This window comes from Abramis brama (genome assembly GCF_963993115.1).
Source record: "Abramis brama genome assembly, chromosome: 7".
NCBI classification, from domain to species: Eukaryota; Metazoa; Chordata; class Actinopteri; order Cypriniformes; family Leuciscidae; genus Abramis; species Abramis brama.
Window position 1 is genome coordinate 44357769 of NC_139969.1, and position 22229 is coordinate 44379997.

General features: G+C 41.7%; 1 long non-coding RNA gene across 1 annotated transcript; it reads right to left on the reverse strand.

Moving 5' to 3' along the window:
* Window positions 1–14491: 14491 nt before the first annotated feature.
* LOC311087394 lies at window positions 14492–22118 on the reverse strand. Its single transcript, XR_014607264.1, has 3 exons — window positions 21808–22118; window positions 16187–16273; window positions 14492–14561 (listed from the first exon to the last, which is right to left on the reverse strand). It is a non-coding gene; the product is annotated as an uncharacterized lncRNA (long non-coding RNA).
* Between the last annotated feature and the right edge of the window lie 111 nt (window positions 22119–22229).

The following is a 22229-nucleotide window of genomic DNA, read 5'->3' on the forward strand; positions in this document are numbered from 1 at the left end:
TTTTTTTGTCCCCAGCCTGCCAAAAAACCTGTCCAATCTATACCAACATGAGGAAAATAATTGTTGGACTGGAAGAAAGTGAGTTCTATTGGCAATTCAAGTGTATTTGCGGTAAGTTTATTTCTAAACCAATTACATTTTGTATAACAAATGTCAGTATAACTCCCCAAAATATGATAAACATTAAAGGGATAAGTAACTTACCAAAAAATATTGTATATCTGTCGTCATCTACTCTCACGTTTCTTCAGACCTTTATGACTCTGTGGAACACAAAACAGGAACTTTTGGAAGAATGTTCTGATTTGTTCTTTTCATGTAGTGAAATTTAACAGAGCCAATCTTTTTTGATTCATTACCTGGGAAATGAAATATATTTAACACAAAAGCATGGAAATGCCAAAACGGACAGTGTTTATTCCCTCCAAAAAAGAAGTTTTCTCTGACATACTTGTAAATGACCACGGTCAGGCCCCTTCAAACACCTACAGAACTGTCCTTGCTAAAACATGCAGTGTTAATCTGGAGCACATGCCAGTAAACACCCCACGAAACCTTAAACAAGACCAGAACACAGTATATGCACAACGAGGCAACCAACGCATCTCACGAGATGAACTGTTTAGTTTGCATGAATTGGCATACCAACTACCCGGATTCACGTGGCACATTACCACATTCCCGGACCTTCTTGTTTATGCCGGCATGACAGACATTGTTGATTTGGCATGTGCAAACTTAGAGGAATCAGTGAGGTTAAAGTTATTGTAGGTGCTTTGAAAAAAAAACGTTACCAATATAAGTGTAGTGTCCTGCCGCAACCACTTCTTACGAGATGTGGAATATTGGGTTAAGACACATGTGGGAAAAGGATGATGTGAAGGTCCTGAAAGACCACGATGAGCAGCTCATTGATTCCTCCTGTCCAAATGAGTTTGATGCCCGCTATGATGCCTTCGCAAAAGGATGGTCAGAAGGATTCCTCTGCTACTTCGACCATCACATGAAAGCAGGCATTTGTGAAAACATGGCTGCATACTACACAACACAATTCTGTGCATTTACAGACAAAACAATACAAGTGAGAGCATCAACAAAATGATAAAATCCCCAAAGGAATGGCAAGTGGACGCAGTGGTGCTCTCACTGTACTACATGCAGTCATGCTTTTTATTTGAATTTCAGAGGGCAAAATGTGGCTTGGGAAATTATGCAATGAAGCAGAACCTCAATGACGGATGTGAAAATGCCCCCTTTTCTTCCTTTTAATTATCAAAAGGATCAAGACCAACACAGAAAATGAGCCATACTTCTGTCTTCTCAGACATCTTTGGCCAAGACAGTAATGGAAAGATAGTAGCTTGCATGCACACTTCAGCAACGGAAAACGTTCAGGCTTCTGACTAACTTCAGATGTGGGGAATACTCCACAACAGGGAAACGGGTATGACTGCGGTGTCTTTGCTGTAGTGAACGCTGGCGCTATCATTGACAACACACCATTAGGTCCAGTCAACAGTGTCGAGGCAAGAATGTGGATTCATACCCTTATTGAAAAGTATGAGCCTCCAAAGGTCAGAAGGGCGGGACTCTCACACGAAAAACTGCAATGCTTTAAAAAAGAAGTACAGACACATGAGGCACAAAGCAGATTACACTGGTGCCCTGAAAAGACTAGAGACTGGACTCTCTGCTTAACCTCAGCGTGTAAGGGCAGAGATCACTGTATCCTGAGCATTATTTGCAGACGGTGGTAAATGCACAGAATCAGCTGACCGGATAGATGTTGCTTGCACTGATTATCATAAATGTCGCATGTGCTGTTCCTGAGGCAACACATCTGAAACAACACAGTGAAATGTGCTAACACTGTGAATGGAAAAGTGCAGGTTTCGCTGATCAATACAACTGAGAGTGAACTGTTGCAAATACCCCAGAAAAAGAAAAAGGAAAAAAAAATATATATATATATACTATAAAAAAAACTATAAAATATAATACTATAAAATATATATTATAATATTATTCCACATATATATTATTATTGTTCCATATATATATAATTATTATTATTCCACACATATATTATTATTCCATATATATACTCTTTGTGCCTAATTATTATGCAAGTTGATTTTCTGATAATATTTTTCCCCAAGCATCTTTTAAATCTCTTTTTTGGCTCATTGTATCTGTATTTTCATAAACAGTTATATATCACTTAAAAATGATTAAATACAAAATTAATAGTAGTTATTAAAATTGATGTGGTTTGGAATTGGTCAAATGTGCTTGGGGTAAAAAATGTGATCAGAAAATCATAAATAATACATATGCATGCAGTGTATATAGATGGATAGAAATATATACATATGTATATAATTTGTCAGGGTCCGGCCAGACTCCATCACCACCACATCCCGAAGATCCTCATCACCTGAATACTGATCACCTCCTCATCATCACAGGCAGTGTAAGAGCACACACCTCACTCTGCCACTGCGCCTGGTCCTGTTTTGGGCTAGGACTCACTTACCTGTTGTTCCTGCTAAATCCAAAGTATATGTTACCTCCATTGTGTTCCTGGTCCTCCATGTCTCCTGTCCTGTGACTGCGCTTCTCTCACCGTGGACGTGTGCACCGTCTGTCATCCACGATCTCCTCCATCTTCTCCATCACGATAGACTGTCAGTATTCACTCCGGTTACGTTCACCTTTCACCTGCCGTCTACCACCTTATCGCAAATAAACTGTTGCTCATCATCATTTTCTCTTTCCTGAGTCTCTGTTCTGTAACATAAGTAAGGGTTAATGCCCGACGAGGTGTCCATTATCAGGTATTAATGGACGACGGCGAGGCGTGAAACGGTTGCCTCCGCCGAAGTCCATTAATACCTGACAATGGACACCTCGTCGGGCATTAACCTGCTTATACCATGGTCACTTGCCAAATAACACATTTTTAAAACATTAGTTTATATTTTAATTAGTTTTACAATAGAAATCTAAAGTTTTTACAAACAATAACTTGGTTTCCCTGGTTACGCCTGACGGTTTATTTACTAGGTGTCCTCGATCACTTTTTAATGGACACCCTGCAGCCAATCAGAATCGAGTATTTACCCAGACCATGGTATAATTATCATTTAATAGCTATATATTCTTTAGATAATGTATATTCTATGTATGAATGTCTGTGTGCCAGTCTAAATCAAATTTGAAGAAAGGTATACCATATCCATATATTTAATATGGTCATATATATTTACCATACTCACAACTCTTGCCCGTCACGCCCATTTTCAGATGCGGAAGTAAAATTTTCTCACAAAAACGACTCCAGAAGCCACTGTAGCGTATTTATAATTTTTTTTAAAAGAAAATCTAGTTCCTACATTATTTTTCTATACATTGACTTGTTGGGTCTTCTAACCTGCAAGATGCTCTTTAAGTGTTTGAACAATAAACAAAGGTAGAATATGTTGTTTTTAGATCTATAATTTGTGTACAGGCATACGAGGATGTGTAGACGTTAGGAGAACCTTCCGGGAACGTTCCCCTAACCTATAGGGAACGTTCTATTAACGTAAAGAAAACTTTCCTGGCTAACCAATAGGGAACGTTCTTGGGAACATTCTGGGAACCAAAAACTAACGTTCCCAGAACGTAAAATTGTTAGCTGGGATAACACTGTTTGACAGATGTATCGCTTTTATTTCCTTTTCCCTTTAAAATATTCACAAACTTGCCTACCATGTCATCAACTATCTGATATTCCGATTCTCAAACATGTGAGTGTGTTTGGTCATTTAAAAACCTTTATAGATAATCTTGATCTATAACGTGAGATGGGCGCCACAATGTTTCTTTGCGCCGCAGTTCAGAGAATCCTGTGAGCCTGTGAGCCAAAAAATGACTAAATGTAAATCAGTTTCTTCCAAAATACATGCAAGAAAGTGGCCGGTGAACTGTGATAAGAATAGAGTAAACTTTATTGTTATTTCCACTATGTTTGTCTGATATGAATAACACACGTCGGCAAATTATATTTGAATAGATTCTTATTGCTGCTTCCACAGACATCAGTGTGTAGCCTATTTTATAAACTCCAAATGTATTGCTTTACTAGCTTATGTGTATTTAAATGTCTGAAACCTAAAATAAACATTGTGAGGTTGAAAACACTGGATAGTTGTGATATATGACAGCGCTGAACGCGTCCGACTCTGGCTCAGCGCCAGCCAACGCGCGAAAGCACAGTTTGAATGGCAGTTATGTCGTTTTTTCGAAATAAAAATCCCATATATGGGACTGTACCGCTCAAAAGGTTAAACATTTCATTTGTAACCATGAATACAAAAATTAAACTGAGGGGGCACAAATCAGATCTGAGGGGGCGATGCCCCCTTTTGCCCCCTCGTGGCGCCGGGCCTGGCTAGTTACCTACAGCTCCGAAGCGGAAAACAGACACTTCACGGTGCTGTAGGATTTTGGGCTTCTCGTGAGCTTCCCATTTGTTGTGTGGGCAAATCTCATATGCTTTTTACATGTATGATATAGTTGTGTGTTTGTGTTTGTGTTAATAAAGCTCTTTCTTTGAATAAACAGCACGTCCCTGGCAAATTTTCCTTTCCTCAATAAATTAATTCATGTCCTTGATGGTAATAATAGTGTAGTCCAGGATAACAATGACATGAATATACAACATAATATCATATATTACACAAATAATTTTATATTTATATATAATTAATTTTATATTTATATATAATTATTATAATTTTGGGGTGGGGTTTAAATTTATAATGACCCAGGGTGACCAATAGTAACAGATCTGCCAACCAATCACGAGTGATTTTTCTTGTGTAATTGTAGTGGTTTCAACCAATCCTGAGTGAGGAAATTCAAGCCATTCTCTGGCAAGGCGCGGGCGCTGCTATTCATATGCTAATTAGAGCCATTATCACCTCCGCAAGCTCTGCACATACGTCATGGTTTGTTTCCGTCAATATGTGGCACAGACGAACGCGACGTTCACAGGCTTCAAAAAGAGCTGTTCAGAAAACATCGTGATGATTTGTGATAGTGCACTTAAATTTGACAGATAAATGAAATCGTTAGGACGTGCTTTTTTAAATTGAGGATGATTTCCAAAATTAAGCCTTTTTTATCCCAGAAAGATCTGGAAAAAAAATTCATGCATTTCTCACTTCGAGATTAGACTATTGCAACTCGTTATATTATGGTGCTCAAAATAAAGTTTTAGATAGACTGCAGATGGTCCCAAAATGCAGCTGCAAGATTGCTTACAAGCACTTGCAAATTCGATCATATTACTCCGGTGTTAAAATCACTACATTGGTTGCCTGTCATTTTAAAATTTTGTTATTTGTATTTAAATCTCTACATGGTTTAGCCCCATTTTATATTGCTGAACTAATCCAGGAACAAAAGTCAATGAGATCACTACGATCACAATTTCAGAAACGTCTTGTTGTTCCTCGGTCTAAGATGAAGTCTAGAGGGGATTGCGCTTTTTAGTCTAGATGGGATGTACCCAAAAAGTGAAAGTGAGGAGCATTTATGGGTACAAGTCGGGAACCGGCCTACTTTACATATTTCAAGGGTGCTGAATCCAAAAAAACTGGTACCCAAGCACAATTTTGAGTTTTTGACCTTCTAATTTGCATATCAAAATGGCCGCCAAATTGCCTATCTTGCTCAGTCGTTGGACCATTTTCCCCTAGTTTTTTTGTAAGTAGGCAATCAAGATGAGGAAATTAAGTTTCTAGATCGATAAGGGTCAGAGCAAAGATATAATGGAGGCTCACTGCCTTTTTTATGTATATATTTATGCAAAATACCAACTTTTAAGGTGAAATTAAGCATTATTTGTGTCATTTTTTAAGGCCGACATACATATTCAATCAATATCACTCTTAAATGTTCCCAGTGTATATATGATATGTGATGTATTCCATATTACATAATAACTAAGAAAAACACCATTGCAAGTTGTCTGAGATTTCATTTTTTATGCAAATTAAGGCGAGACAGGTGAATAGGGTAACATTTTTAACTAGCAGATATCACCATGAAACTTTCACAGTTGATTACCTACATTAAGATGAGAAAAAAATGTATTACAAGTTTTCTGTAATTTAATGTTTAAATATGCAAATTAGGCAATATCTAATCAAATGTGCACTAATTTGCATATATTTAAAACAACGAAATCTGAGTATTGGATAAAGCCAGGTTAAAAAAGATTTTTTCATTGTGTTCACATATTAGATGGGAAAAAAATTACAGAGGGATTTATGGATATCTACTTTTGTTATCCTGTAAATCAGAAAATACTGTCAATAACCTTAAAAAAATGATTTTCGCCATGTTTTTTGGAATAAAATGTTATATAAATCAGGCTAGATTTAAAATGCCTGATGCTCGCAACTGTTTTCTCAGCTTCCATTGCCCATAGAATATATCTGGTGTGGGGCACCACAGGGAAGATGGTAGAATTAAAAAAACAAAACAGGAAAAAGGTGTTTTAAAATCGGCACATGAACTGTTTAAAAAGTTAAATGTTAAATTTATATCCTACATAGGCAATGCATCTTGGGAGAAAAAGTTCATTTTTTCCAATTTTTCTAATGTTGTATGGATAACATGAAAAAATGTAGCTAATTAATTGGTCATTAAATGTTTTAAAAGTTGCAAAATATTACCCTAAATGAGCAATGTATCTCGGGAGATGGTCATATTTTGGAAAAAATGCATGAACTGTCATTTTAGTCTAGATACATACAAAAATAGCAATGAATCATTTTTCCATTAAATTTATTCATTAAAAAAAGGGTTAAAATTAAAAATGTAAATGTAATCCACAGAATATACTATACACCTCTGAAACGTTTTAGAATGAAACTGATTCCCTCCCCTGTGTGTGACAAATGTAGCACTGGGGCAATCGGCAGCTTTCTCCATGTATTCTGGGAATGTCCTTCAATCCTCAACTTCTGGGTTGATGTCTCTTCTGTATTATCACAATTTTTGGAACTGACAATTAATCCTGAACCATGTCTTTTCCTTCTTAACGATGTATCCTCTGCTGCCCTTACGTTAATTCAAAAACGGACTCTCTTCTCAGGATTAATAGCTGCCAAGAAAACCATAATTAGTTCTTGGTTTCCTCCTCATTCTTTATCAAAACAGCAGGGGTTGTCTTATGTTACAGATATTGTCCGTCTGGAGCGATCCACTGCCTTAATTAATAGGGCAAAGATTAAAACTATTATGCACTGGAGCCAAGCTCATATGACCGCTTCATTTCTATTCTCAAAACCTAAATGATCTAAGTTTGTTTTTCTTTTAATTTTATTGAGGCCTCAATTATCTTTATTTCAATAGACATTTTCTTCCTGTAAATCATTTATCTCTGACTATGCATATAGTTCAATTTTTATTTTGCATTATTTTTATTTTATTAGTCCTTCTGTATGTGTATATGTTTCTCTTCTGTATATCTGTTTTATATTTGTTATCAGTTATGTTTTCCATATTGAAGTAATTTAGTGAAAATTTGTCAGTTTGAATGCTGATAACTTTGTTTGCAAGAAAATCAATAAAGTATTGGTCACAAAATTAAAAATGTAAATTATTTTTATTCATCTCAATCCATCCAGGCCCACCCATAAATTAGCCGCTTCATCATCTGTAGGCAGATGATTTAGTCGGCAGATGATTTAGTCTGCCTTCATCTTCAACTGCAGCACGACTAAAGAAGGGGGGAAAAGAGCAGAGATTAAAATGGATGTAGTATACTTTGTTTACGACACATTTAAATAGCACATAAATTGCTTAAAGAACACTTAAATCACAGGGACGTCTATCGTTTTGTACAATTGCTGCCCCTGAGGGTTGTTCCATAAAAGACGCTTAGAAAAGCGGGGATTAAACTCCAAAACCGGATTTGAATGAGCCTAACATATAAGTTGGGGCTAAAGTGGTTCCATAAAAGGTAATTGAAGTTCACGCAATCTCACTAATTTGATCCAGGTTTATCAAGTCTAGATAATTGCGTGTGGACGCGTTTTTGAAGCAGCCCAGTCAGAGGTCAAACAGCGTATATATTTTGTGCTGTTTTATGCGTTTGTGACGTGTTTTTTCCCCCCTCAGTGCAAAACTTACATTTTACTGTTATATTCTCCATCTGTAAATGTTAGAAAGTCATGCAAATGTATCCATTTTGCTGCTAATCTTCATATTGAACAAGCGCTGCTGCGCGCAAAATACGAGCGCAATAATTCTGACTAAAATATACATTTTGCTTGGAAAATTAATATGTGATATTTTATAACACTAGAAATATCTTCTAATTATAATAATTTATCTTTGGATAAGTTGCAGTGAACTTCTAGCGAACAGAAGTACTTCTAGCGAACAGAAGTAGCCTAATTCAGGGAAGTTTATTTTAAGAAACTAAATATATAAAGATACAAAATATAGTTTTACAAGAATTACAGCTTTTAATGCAATACTTTTTTGGAGAAAGCAAGAATCCCCAGTTTTAAATGAGTAGATTTAGTTTCTAAAGTACACTATGGAGAGGATAACATGAAATTAAGAGCAAATTTTGAAAAGATATGTGCAACTCTAAAATCAAAGAATATTCCATAAAATAAAGGAATATATATTAGCCTACATTAACTACATTTTTATACAACCCTCCCTCCCTTTTATTTCTAGTTATTTGTTATTTTATTTATTGACTTATTTAATATTGAATATTTGATATTCAAATAATATTACTTGAATAACTATTAGGAATTGTGTGTCATTATAAGAGTTTGATATAAATATGTGAATGTTAAATTTTTATTAATATTTATTTATTGTTTTTTGTCTTTTCCCCCTTAAATCATATCTAAAAAAAATTTACTAAAAGTAAATCATATAAAAAAGTCCGATCAATTTTTGTTCCAACGCGACGCCTGTGACGTTTTCGCTGCTTGGGGGCGGGGTTTGTGGGCTGGACATTGTACGGACGTCATTTGTGAAGTTTTGGAGGGATAATTTCTGTATAAATACTTTTGTATCATTTATTTATCATTTCGCAATGGATCGACGACGACGACTCGCTATCAGGAACCGGGTGATCAGCATTGCGGTGTTGTACCTGCGTTGGAAGAGGGGAAGACGGCAGTTCTGGGTCCATCCCATTCTGCTTGGCCGGCAGCAGAGTGGAGAATATCACCGTCTCGTCCAGGAGCTGCGACTGGATGATGACCGGTTTCAGCAGTACTTCAGGCTGTCGAGAGAGCTATTTGACGAAAGTGGGGCCGCAGATCGCCAAGAGAGATACGGTTTTCCGACTGGCTATTTCTCCTGCCCAGCGCCTTGCCATCTGCCTTCGGTAAGTTGCACATTGAAATATGTTGCCGTAGATTTGTTTACTCCTGTTGAGATAGCTAGCTACATTTGGCCCCTCTGTGGGTGAAAATTGTCTTAATTTTCTTTTAATTTAATGTGCTTTGTAGGCCTATGTAATGTAAAACGCACATAGATTCATTTGATCATTTCTAGTGTTTTATAATATATAATATCCATAAACTTCAACAAAGATGATCCTGTCCCTGTATCCAACTTTATTTATTATTCTAATAACTCTTTTTTGCAACTTCATTATCGGATCTAAATATGTTTTATATGTGTTCCCCCACATTTCCACACAATATGTCATGTAAGGCAAACAAAGAGAAATGTGCATTAAGTGAAGGCAGCTCTTATTCACAAAATCTCTTGTTTTGTAAAGAATAGAAATAGACTCTGATACTTAATAGATACTTCAATGTTACTCCTACTACCTCCAAACAACATAAATTTTGTTGTACGTTCATTTAATGATAGCTTGTTCAAAGCAAACCATCTATTTAACTTGTATACACTAACTTATATGCGCTTGGCATAAGCCTCTGATAACATATGTTTGTCCTACTTTTTCTCTCTCCCTTTTCATAGATATCTTGCTACAGGTGACTCATTTTGTAGCATTGCTTTCGGCTACAGGGTGGGTCACTGCACTGTAGCAAGGATCGTGAAGGAGGTGGCAGGTGCCATTTGGGATGTCCTGGTGGAGGAATACATGCCCATGCCGGACATGCAGGAGTGGAAGGCCATTGCACAAGGCTTCAGTTCCCGTTGGAACTTCCCCAATTGCCTTGGCGCAATCGATGGAAAACACGTTGTCATCCAGGCCCCCAGCAACTCTGGGTCGTTATTTTTTAACTATAAAGGTACCTTCTCGATTGTGTTGTTGGCGGTAGTTGACTCCAACTACCTTTTCAGGGTAGTTGATGTTGGTGGGTACGGCAGGACGAGTGATGGAGGATCCTTGCATAACTCGGCCTTTGGTGAGCGCCTTCGCGACGGTACCTTGGACCTCCCAGCAGATGCGGTCATCCAGGGATCGGAGCACCGAGGAACGATGCCCTTCGTGTTTGTTGGTGATGAGGCTTTCCCCCTGCGCCGAGACCTGATGCGCCCCTACCCTGGTCTGCATGCTCCTGGACCACAGAGAGTATTTAACTACCGTCTCAGCCGTGCCAGGTTAGTAGTGGAGAACAGCTTTGGCATACTAGCTTCTCAGTGGAGGATGTACCGGCGGATGATGGGCGTTAGCCCCACCACTGCAGAGCTGTGTGTCAGAGCAACGTGTATTCTCCACAACTACCTGCGTGTGAGAACACTGCAACAAGGGCAGCGGACCTCCTGTGCTGGTGATGCTGGTGATCCTGGTGGCGACTGTCTGAGGGAAATCCGAAGATTGGGGGCACGCAATGCCACACAGGAGGCCCTGAGACTGCGGGAGCAGTTTACCTCCTACTTCTTTGAGGAAGGAGCAGTCCCCTGGCAGGTCCGTCCTTGATGACATCGGTGCAACCCACCGCAAAAAAGTTTTTTTTTTAAAAACAGTAACGGCTCTTTTAAGAGCCACCTCACTAGCTCATTAGAGGCAAAATTCCAAAGTTGCAAAAGCATTTCAACTCTCATTTTCATCCTCATTTTATTTTACCCCATGAAGCACTCTCTAAATGTTTGTATCAATAAAAATATAGAGCACTCTCTAAATGTGCTGATTATTATTATAATTATTGCATTATAATTATATTATAATTATTATTGATTATTATTATTGCATTAGGCTTAAAAGGTCATTCATTCTTCAACAAGATAAAGATAAATTATAAACACGCAAATTAATTAATTTATTGATTGAACAACAACAAAACAAACAAAGCATTGAACACAAGGCCAAACAATAATCTAAACAATCCTCTCAAACAGTGAACAAAAACAAAAGTAAAAAAAACACAAATTAATTGCTGGTAACATTTCCACCCTCTCTCTCCTGCCTCTTGCCAGCCTCATAAATTAATTTATGGATGTTAAATTTTATATCGGCCTTTGCCGACTCCGTCAGTCGGCTGAACTAAGGGAGTATGCCCATAAAAAACAACTCATCCTCATTGTTAATGGACAAAAGACGTGGCTGAGGTGCTCGCGCTCAAAATCAGAAAGTGCCTTCTTGTGGCGCTTCCTCAGTGGCGCCTGGTAGGATGGTGATGGCGCCGCTGCTGTTTCCAAGACATCGACAGCAGGTGGAGGTAGAGGTGGAGGGGGCGGTGTGGCAGCAGGAGGGGGCGGTGTGGCAGCAGGAGGGGGCGGTGTGGCAGGAGGAGGGGGGCGGTGTGGCAGGAGGAGGGGGGCGGTGTGGCAGGAGGAGGGGGGCGGTGTGGCAGGAGGAGGGGGGCGGTGTGGCAGGAGGGGGGGGCGGTGTGGCAGGAGGGGGGGGCGGTGTGGCAGGAGGGGGGGGCGGTGTGGCAAGAGGGGGGGGCGGTGTGGCAGGAGGAGGGGGGGGCGGTGTGGCAGGAGGAGGGGGCGGAGTGGGGGCGGAGGAGGGGGCGGAGTGGCAGGAGGAGGGGGCGGTGTGGCAGGAGGAGGGGGCGGTGTGGCAGGAGGAGGGGGCGGTGTGGCAGGAGGAGGGGGCGGAGTGGCAGGAGGAGGGGGCGGTGTGGCAGCTGGAGGGATGATACTCACTAAACAAGATGAGGAGGAAGATTCCAAAGAGTATCACAATAAAGATTATGCAAATGGCCCACTTCTGCAAAAATCAACAAACAAGTATACATTGTCATTTGGTGCCTATGATGGCGGTGTGGCAGGAGGAGGGGGCGGAGTGGCAGCAGGAGGGGGCGGTGTGGCAGGAGAAGGGGGCGGAGTGGCAGGAGGAGGGGGCGGAGTGGCAGGAGGAGGGGGCGGAGTGGCAGGAGGAGGGGGCGGAGTGGCAGGAGGAGGGGGCGGTGTGGCAGGAGGAGGGGGCGGTGTGGCAGGAGGAGGGGGCGGTGTGGCAGGAGGAGGGGGCGGAGTGGCAGGAGGAGGGGGCGGAGTGGCAGGAGGAGGGGGCGGAGTGGCAGGAGGAGGGGGCGGTGTGGCAGGAGGAGGGGGCGGTGTGGCAGGAGGAGGGGGCGGAGTGGCAGGAGGAGGGGGCGGAGTGGGGGCGGAGTGGCAGGAGGAGGGGGCGGTGTGGCAGGAGGAGGGGGCGGTGTGGCAGCTGGAGGGATGATACTCACTAAACAAGATGAGGAGGAAGATTCCAAAGAGTATCACAATAAAGATTATGGCCCACTTCTGCAAAATCAACAAACAAGTATACATTGTCATTTGGTGCCTATGATGGCGGTGTGGCAGGAGGAGGGGGCGGAGTGGCAGGAGGAGGGGGCGGAGTGGCAGGAGGAGGGGGCGGAGTGGCAGGAGGAGGGGGCGGAGTGGCAGGAGGAGGGGCGGTGTGGCAGGAGGAGGGGGCGGTGTGGCAGGAGGAGGGGGCGGTGTGGCAGGAGGAGGGGGCGGTGTGGCTGCTGGAGGGGGCGGTGTGGCAGGAGGAGGGGGCGGTGTGGCAGCTGGAGGGGGCGGTGTGGCAGGAGGAGGGGGCGGTGTGGCAGCTGGAGGGGGCGGTGTGGCAGCTGGAGGGGGCGGTGTGGCAGCTGGAGGGGGCGGTGTGGCAGGAGGAGGGGGCGGTGTGGCAGGAGGAGGGGGCGGTGTGGCTGCTGGAGGGGGCGGTGTGGCAGGAGGAGGGGGCGGTGTGGCAGGAGGAGGGGGCGGTGTGGCTGCTGGAGGGGGCGGTGTGGCAGCTGGAGGGGGCGGTGTGGCAGCTGGAGGGATGATACTCACTAAACAAGATGAGGAGGAAGATTCCAAAAAGTATCACAATAAAGATTATGCAAATGGCCCACTTCTGCAAAATCAACAAACAAGTATACATTGTCATTTGGTGCCTATGATGGCGATTTCAGATCACTTATCCATTATTTATGTTTTATTTTTTGTTTGTTTGTTTAAATAAAATACTGTATGTCGTTATATTTCCTATATTTTTAACTTTAAATGTAATGACGTTTTGGAATAACAAAAATAAATCTCACTGTATTTTAACCATCGGCTGCATATTAGTTTCTCTGTTTTTGAGTATGAGTATTTTGAGCTTATGGAAAAGAGGAAAAGTAATTCTCTGACTATATTATTTTGAATAATTATGTATTATATTTTAAATATATGTATTTGTTAATAATTATACTTTTTAAATTATTAATTATTACTGATATTTATCCATTACAGCCAGTGGCAGTTCTAGAGGGGGGCCAGTAATATGTACTGAATATGTAATGCAAATGTAAAAATATAATGGAAATGCAAATACATTGTTGAATGATTGTAAACATGGTATTTTGCCTGTTAATGCCTGGCAGTGCAGTGCAGAAAATGATATGACAACAATAAGGTCTAACTGGCCCCTCTAACAGTACAACTGGCCTCAGTTTGGCCCCCCCAGTTGAAATGGTCTAGAACTGCCACTGATTACAGCTAGCCTGGAAATCCAGACCTAAATCTGAAAGAAGAATGGTCTGGCATCGACTAATGAAAATCGCCCAGCTCGAGGGGCGGCACCAAGCATGCATTTGAAAATCTCACTGCACGCAATTGGATAACACTACGACCAATCAACTTATCACCATCCTTAGTATCATTATTGTATTATTACTGTTATTGTTATCACTGATATTACTGTTACCGTCACCACAAAATATTATTATCATTATTATTATACATGCTATTACTATTTAAATACTTCTACTTATTACTATTATTATTTGTCATTGCTGGGTTTTTTTGTCGTTGTTTTTTTCATTACTGTTATTATTACTGCTGTTTTATTGTTGTTTTTGTGTTCTGTTGTTGTGTTCTGTGTTCACCTTATGTATAATAAAAAATAATAATAATAAAAAAAAAAAAAAAAGAACTCTGGATTTCCAGGGTACATTACAGCTGCATGAAGAACAAAACTTCCAATCATCTCTAAAGCCTTAATATCTATTATAAAACGCATTTAAAATAAATGAGTGCATGGTATGAGTGCTGAACTCCCTTGTTTTACCTTTACATTCCTCCACCTTTGCCGCAGGGCTGCCAGTGGTCCCGGTGGTCTTTCTAAAGGAGGTGAGTTTCTGATAAATGATGAAAAAATAAGAATAATTTTACCACAAAATGAAAGAAAAGTAGAAGATTTAACATTAAACAACGTCTAGACAAAGTGACACGGTCCTTATTCCAAGAATTGTTGGTGCACAGAGCCCTGAAAAGGGAAACCACTTCATTTTGTGGGTATGTGTGGATAAAAAAATACATTTTTACTCAACAGTTGTTACTCTGGTTAAAGCAGTTTCTGTTTATTTTGTAAAAGTCTTGGATGGTTTGCTGAATCGTTTTCGAGTTTACGACCCCACTGGCAACTACAAGTCAATTTCTGAAAATACTTGGGACTTGGGAAATGGACTGTTGAGTACCCAGAACAGTGGAGGCTGGCTGACTCTTAACAACTGTGGGGTTTTGGTTTGTACAGTAAGTTAAATAAATGCTATTATTTATTTATTTTATTAAATTTTTATCTACATTACTTTAACAACTTTTATTGTTTATGTAATATGTTTATTGCATTAGATGGCAGAAATGGAGGTGAGGGACAAATGGACCTCTATGAAAAACAAAGTGATACAGGGAGAAGATCTGTGGCATCTGAGAAGATATCACGCATCATCAATGGCAGCATATGCTGTTGTTGGATTACATTTTTATTAAATGTTTAATTTAGTTTTTCCACTGCAATAGTATATAAACTGATAAAGTTTAGTAGACTGATTTCAGATGATTATTGAGTCTCCAGCAAGAGTCTCCTTTCCTGCCAGACCTGTTTTCTCTATTGTGTTTTAAATGAGTCAGATCACTGAGATTCTCACCTTTCGGAGCCCAGACGTTGAATAGTTAGGTTGATTGACTTTCTCCTTATTGTCTTTAATGGCTCTTTGAGTCCCAGTATCACTCAGATTGATGGGATTAGCACACGAATGATTCGTCTATGCAATTTGCAATGCAATAGACTGTTATGCTGATTGAATTAGGACTGGTAGTGCTCTCAGAGTAGGGTGTGTTCCTACTTCATTTGCATGCTTTGTTCAGAGTCTCCACCTCTATGTAATCCCTCCCCCTTGGAATGTATATAACTACAATGCATACTGTATTAGAGTTAGATCATGTTGGAAGTACTACAGCAACGTACAGCGGAGTTCTCAATAAAGAATAACTTCCGTTGAACGCGATCCCGACTGTCTCCTGGTCTCTGCTTCGATGAAAGAAAACTTTCCAACACTGTTCAGCATATGAAGTATAAAAGGTATGTGTAAAATGTGTGTCCTCATTCATATAAATCAATTTAAAAGTTTAATAATTCAAGTAGATCGATGATTTTTAAAATATAGGACAGTCGAGGAGGTGGGAAAAAAAGGAATTTGTTCTCTTGTCAGTGATACTGAAATTCAGGTATAAGACTTTACAAAATTTAAAATGGCTAGATATTGTTTGCTATACTAAATATTTTTTTCAGGAGTTGTTTCAAGGAATTGTGAAAGGCTCACTGAAACCCATGTGGAACAAATGGTGGCAAATAAAGACTGGGAAAATGACAAAACCTAAGAGCTTTCATCCAGCCTTGTCAGCACATGTTGAGGAACTTCTAGGACACATCGACAACATTGTGTTTGAGCAAAAGAAGGACAAAAAGCTTGAACATACTGACCTTTCAATGATGACATTAACTGAAGCGTGTGCGTGAAAATGAAATGAATCTTTTGGCTGGGAAGCCATTGCTTGTTTCGGTGAGCTCCTGATAAATGATGAAAAAATAAGAATAGTTTTACCACAAAATGAAAGAAAAGTAGAAGATTTAACATTAAACAATGGTAAAAAACCAAACATATTACATGCAAAACAAGACCGCCGTGACACACGACTGTTTGCAGAGGCTGTGGATTACAGGTAATAATGTTGTAAATAATGTTCAGTTTCTTTGACAGACCAATTGTTTTGCTTCATACGACCTCAATGAATCGTCAGGAGCCACAGGTATTACTTTTGTTTTGCCTGTAATATGTTTTTTTGACTCAAACTGCCTGTAGCTATTGACTTGCATTATATGAATCATCAATGACCACATTTTCAGCTAAAAATCTTTACTGTTTAACTTGTAGTTGCGTAGCTGTCAATGGAGGGAAAGAAATCTCAGATTTCATTAAAAAGATCTCAATTAATTTGTGTTCAGAAGATGAATAAAAGTCTTACTGGTTTGGAACGACATGAAAGTGAGTAATTAATGACAGAATTTACATTTTTGTGTGAACTATCCCGTTAACGGCAAGTAGAGACTTAAGTGTTTTATATAAACTTTGAGTACTTGTGCAAAAATGATCAAAATAAAAAGAAAAGATGCACAGTGGCACTGTTTTGCATTGTTTCTTTTGTGAATTTGTTTTAATATGCTTAATAAATAAAAAATGGATCAAAAGTAAAGCCCTTGAATATGTCAAATTTACTGTCCAAATATTTTTTCTTTGAATGCATGTTTACTGTGAAGTAGTGGCTGTGAGTTAGTGCTAACAATAGATTATCAGGTGGTATTTTAGTGTAAAAAAGTACAGTAATTCACTTTACTTTTTACACTTTACTAGTACTTTTTATTGCCTAAGCATTTTGTGTTAAAAACAGAAAAAATATCAGTGGCATAAGACCATAAGATATAAGATCATGTAAATGAGAAGATTCATGAAATTCTAGATATGTAGAGCGAGCGAGTGTGTTTGTGTACTGTCAACAAAATGAGCTGGCCCTGATCCGGCATGATTCTGGACCAGATCCAGAACAGAGCTGGACCAGATCTAGGGCCTCATTTATAAACGTTGCGTACGCACAAAAGAAGGCGTACGCTGCTCTCTACGCAATAATTGGTATTTATAAAAAGCAAACTTGACTGGAAAATGTGCGGTCCTTCACGCAAGCTCTGACCCAGGCATACGCACAAAAACGGGTGAAATGAGAAATGGAGACACCGTCGGCAGATGGAAGAAACACGTGAAAGTGTGTGAAACTTTAGACCGTTGTGTAAAAGAAATGGCAATACTGCCTCTCATAAATAACATAAAGACTTTACAAAGCAAGTCTTACAATTAACAGCCTACACGAACACCCGTTTGATCGATCTGCAGTGTATAACAAACAAAATCAAACGAACACTACAACAGAAATGCAAATTAACACATATTTGCAAAAAGAAAAGTGAAATATGTTCTGCAATAATATTGGCATGTTATGCAATTCATCCTCATAACACATCTGTAGCTTGTCAGATGCAATCAAATGGGTGGTAATAAAATGCCATGATGCCATCACAATGCGTAATGATGTACAATGGCCGTCAAGACGCACATTAGTAATGCCCACACTGTGCCCTTCAAACAACATTTAGTGAAGTTACATTTCCTGTTTTTTTCCTCTCTGTGTTTGCCATGATTTCGCAATCGATGAATATTAACTTGTGGGCGTTTCACGGACTATTTATGGGCAACTATGGGCGTGACATGAAGCCGCAAAAGCTGTGCTACATTTAGAATTGATTGTGATTTATTAAGGGAAAACTGCGTAGGATGTGCGTGCGCACGGTTCTCTTACGAGAGGTCTCTCGTACTGCGTAAGATATCTTACGCTAGGGGAAAATCCTTTTTCCGCGAGATATTGAAGAATTGAATATTAATTTTTCAATAATGCAAAACGCGTTGCGGCAGCATACAGACATAGGCGAGGCAGCTCGCGCGCCTATTGGCTGCTCTGTGGCAACTGCAGCAAGCCTATCGAGCGAGGCCTGGTGTGACGTCAGACCCAATGAGGGCCCTTCGCGCCCGCTGCGTCACATCCCGCCGAAACGGGCGAGGCCTAGGCCTATAAATACCGCTCGCAGGCAGCTATTATCTGATTTTTCAGCCTTCAAGCGAAGCACACGCATCGCTGGATCCGGAGAGAAGCCGCGCCGTCTGAAAAAGCACCTTCAGCGGGACGAGTCACTGAAGTCGCTGGCCGCGCCGCCTTCCTTGCCTTCCTGCTGCGCTATCCGGCGCTCATATCCTTTCACTCTCTGTTATTGTGTGTGTGTGTGTCGCCGCCGCGACACACATCCTAAAAGAGTAGCGTCTTTTTTAAGATGCCTTCCTGCGGCTCGTGCAGAGCCACACTCAGCGACGGGGACCGCCACGTGATCTGCGTTTCCTGCCAGGGTGAGGAGCACGCAGTTCTCGCGTTCGCTGACGGCGGCTGCCCTCACTGCGAGCTATTGCCCATGGCGACTCTGAGGACTCGCCTGGCATTTTTCGCCGAGACTGCTCCCCCGCGGTATCGCGCCATAAAAAGCGCCGTGCCCAGCGGGTCCCGGAACCTTCTCCCAGCCGGCAAAGATTCCTGCCCGCCTGCTTCACCGGCTTCGTCAGCTTCTCTTCCTGACGGACAGCGGCCGCTGTCTGCCGCCGCTTCCATCGACATCGCTGACGAGGAAGCCCTGCCGGGAGAGGATGGTTCCTGCTCTATCCTGGCGTCAGGCAGTGAGGATTGGGCGAGCTCTGAGGATCTCGCGCCCCCTGCCCGCACATCGTCAGGCAAGAGAGCGTCCATCGAGACGGAGCTCATGCGAGTACTCGCACAGGCCGCGGCGAGCCTCGGCCTCGAGTGGTCTTCGCCCGAGCAGCCCGCTCACAACCGGCTGGATGGCTTTTTTTCTGCCCGGGTAGCGCGCTTCGCCTGCGTCCAGACCAGCGCCTTTTCTTCCTGAGCTACATGAAGAAGTCGCTAAGTCCTGGAACGCCCCCTATTCAGCTAGAGTGCGTCCATCTGTTTCTTTGGCATTCTCTGCAGTTGACGATGCCAAGAACAGGGGATACCATTCGCGGCCGCCGGTCGAAGAGGCGATAGCAGCCCACTTATGCCTGCCCTCCGCTGGACGGCGCGCTAAGCTGGCCCTACCCTCAAAAGCAGGCTGGCCGCACGACGTCAAGCCTGCTCCGCCGCGCTTTCTTCTTTTTTGCAAGCTGCGTCAGCGCTGCACACCATGGCCACGTTGCAGATCTTCCAGGCCGATCTCCTCCGAAAGCTGGATGAGAAAGGACCTGACGCGATCTGCGTGCCGGACTTAAGGAGCGCCATGGACCTCGCTCTCCGGTGGCTAACGCTCTCAGAGATGGCCGAGTCCAAGCGCACTGCGTTCCTCGACGCTCCGCGTTCTCCCGCTGGCCTCTTCGGATCCTCCGTGAAGGATTTTGCGGAGAGATTCGCCGAGGTGCAGAAAGCGTCGCAGGCCATGAAGCACTTCCTCCCGAAGCGCTCCAGCTCTGCAGCAGGCCGTTAGAGTTGTGACGTTCGCGAACGAACCGATTCTTTTGAACGGCTCATAAACATGAACGATGGGAGCCGAGTCGCGGCTGGAGGGGTGCCGTTCTTTCTATCGTTCTTTTTTTCCTATGCGTGTTTCACACAGATGCACACAAATTAGCTCCTCCGCGAGACAGAACAGTTATAGGGGGAGGGGCGCACCCAGCGCAGGGGTGCTACTGCCTAACAGCATGATGATAGTTGTGCACGCATCCTTCACGTGAGTACTCCAGTGGAAAAAAAACCCTGCGTGCCTCTGTCATTGGGTAGAAGCTAAAGGCTAGATGTCTCGTGCGCGCTGCTGGCCAATGGAGGTCGACGTCCGCACGTGGCGGCCATCTTGCCACAGTGTGCTCGCTCACTCATTTAATGGTGCATATACTTTTAAATAACCATAACTTGCTCAATTTTCTACCGATTTTCAAACGGTTTGGTTTGTTATAAACGTCAGAGATGTATTTATGACACTACATACATACACTGCATACATATGAATAATTATAACATACATGTTCAAGCATTCGGAATTATAGCCACGTTAATAACGTTTGTAAGAAACCAAACCGTTTGTAAATCCGTCAAGATTTCAGCGAGATATGAGGATTTGTGTGCATGCTGATCACTCACCTAATGCAGTGGTTCCCAAACCTGTCCTGCCGGCACCCCAACACTGCACATTTTCTTTGTCTCCCTAATCAAACACACCTGATTCAACTCATCAGCTCATTAACCCATGTGATAATGAGCTGATGAGTTGAATCAGGTGTGTTTGATTAGGGAGACAAAGAAAACGTGCAGTGTTGGGGTGCCGGCAGGACAGGTTTGGGAACCACTGACCTAATGCACAGCTTCACTGCGGTAAGATGGCCGAACGGTGATGCCGGAAGTGACTGCGCCATAAGACATCTAGCGTTTATATATGATATCTATGGGAGCGGAGCCATGACTTGTGCACGCTGCCGTCACATGCTTACTCCAGTTAAAAAAAACAAAAACAAAAAAAACACGTGCGAGTGCCATGTAGACATTTCCATTTTATTTATTCTAATTTTATCTACAGTATATATTTAAAACTTTAAATATTTTTTGTTTTCTATCAAAATGTTCTTGTGTGATAACAATGTTCTTGTGTGGAAGTGTTTGTAGTAAAAGCTGTTTTGCACAGAAATTCATTGCAGCCGGCTTTGTTTTTGATGTTTATTTGTGAGTAGGTATTGTATGAATAACATAAGTCAACGTAGCTTTACACATACACACACTTTGTACTAAAGGTAAATCCAAAATAGTGATGTCACTGTCTAAGCAGAGGGATGTTGTGCAACCCTATGGAATATAGTCCACACATGACAAATGAGGTAATAATCAATATTTCAGAATAATTCAAACTCAGATATTGGTGTGTGATATCTGAGTTTTAATTATTTGACTACAAATCTCACCTCATCATTCCTCCCAGTGATTATTTCCAGGATAAACTGAGATGCCCCCAAGCTGGCTTCTTAAAACTGACTAAATATTTAAAAAGAGCCAAAAGAGCCGTTCTTTTGAACGGCTCTTTGAAAGGAACGGATCGCCAAGATCCGGATCCCCTCAAAGAGCCATAAATCCCATCACTACAGGCCGTGCGAAACCGTCTGCCCAGAGCTCACAGCCACCGCCCACCGCCGCCACTTCACAGCGCCGTCAGGCCCGAAGCGCGAGACCGCGCTCTCGATCATCCAGCCGCCTCGGGCCGCGTTAAAACCGAGCGCTCGCAGAGCAATCGGACCTAGATTCATGCCGAGGATCGGCCGATTGTTTTAGCCTTCGGGCCGCTTTTCGGCCCGCACAATTTTTGCTAGCTGGGCAGGCCTCGCTCGCCTATGCGTCTGCCGTAAAGTTTTGTTTTCCCCTAAAAAGGGTGGTTACGAAATTGACAGTTAACATTTGAAATTATTTTTCTTTTATAAATACCTGACAATGCCTCATGACCAGGCCCGCACGGAATCCGCGCCCGCAGACTCCCGCAGAAACCTTCTTCTTCTTCTTCTTCTTTTTTGTTTATTGGCGGGTGGCATCTAACGTCTAGGTGCATTTCCGCCACCTACTATGCTGGAGTGTGAGTCGGAGTAAGATCATAATAATAATATAAAAAAAAAAAAACAATAAAAAAAAAACTAAATTCGATTCAATAAACCACTTTGTTTTAAAAACTCAATCACCAACTTATATTTACTTTCTTCACCATCTAACAAATTCTTTACATTTATCCCTCCCCCTCCTATGTTTTTTAATTTCTCCCTGAGTTTTCTTCTATTTTCCTCATATTTTATACAATTACATAAAACATGTTCCACTGTTTCTCTCTCTACCTCACATACACACAAGCCTGTGGG